Raw genomic sequence first — 1065 nt, forward strand, 5'->3', positions numbered from 1 at the left:
AAAAGGAAAGGAAAAAAGGGAGAAGAGGGAGAAAGAGAGAAAGAGAAAGGAAAAAAAGGAGGGAGAAAAAAAGAAAAGAGAAGGAAGAAAGAAGGAGAAGAAAAAAAAGAAAGAAGAAAAAAGAAAATAAAAAAATAATGAGAAGGTGAAGGGGGGCTGGGAGTGCCTGCGCGGCCTCTTGGTCGGTCGTGCAGAGCTCCTTGGCGAGTGGCACCTACAGAGCCACGGTCTCGGCACAATCTCGACCGAATCTTGCCCCGCCAGAGCAGCGGCTCCACATCCCCCGCGGCGCGCGTTTCCGATCTCGAGTGCGTACTTGAACCACGAGGCGCGGTTGACCTGAGGGTTCGAGGCATGCGCAGCTCGAGGTGTGTCCCTCTCCCCCGCATCGCAACGTCATGGAGGGCAGACGGGAGGCCTTCCCCGCGGCCACACCTCAAGTGCACACGCATCAAAGTGCAAGGCAAGTGCCCTGCCTGGTCCCGGCTCCTCCTCCGGCGAGCAGGGCTACATCTCGGCTGCATCTCTCGGCTCGCCTCCTCGTCCGGCGAATAGGACCCTTCGCCGTACAGCGTGCTCGGGCGATCGCTCACGTACAGACTCCGCTCCGAGGAAGGCGCCGCAGCATCACCGCTCCTGCCGCCGCCGCCACCGCCGTCGTCGTCGCCCGCTCCCCCTCCCGCGCCGTCCGTGGTGCTCTCCCTGCCTGCAGGGAAAGACCCGCCGCCCGCGGCCCCCCCCTCACCGCCGCCGCCCTCCTCCGCGGCCGTCTGCGAGCGGGGAGCGGCCAGCCCGCGCTGCTGGCTGCGGCAGCGGGAGAGCAGCACGCCGGCGCCGAGCGCCACGAGCGCATCGTCCACCTCCGACGCACCGGCCTGCCGCGCGATCGGCGGCCTCCAGCCGTCGTGTGTCGCGCTGCCGGCCGCGAGGAGAGCCTCGGCAGCGGCGGGGGCGGACGAGGCGTCGGAGGAGGCGGGCAGCCCTCTCGCGGCGGCAGAGGCGGAGCCACCATCGCCGTCTTCGCCAATGCTGACCGCCAAGAGCGCGGCGTCGATCTGCCTCTCC

Source organism: Emiliania huxleyi (assembly GCF_000372725.1).
Source record: "Emiliania huxleyi CCMP1516 unplaced genomic scaffold EMIHUscaffold_252, whole genome shotgun sequence".
Classification (NCBI taxonomy): Eukaryota; Haptophyta; order Isochrysidales; family Noelaerhabdaceae; genus Emiliania; species Emiliania huxleyi.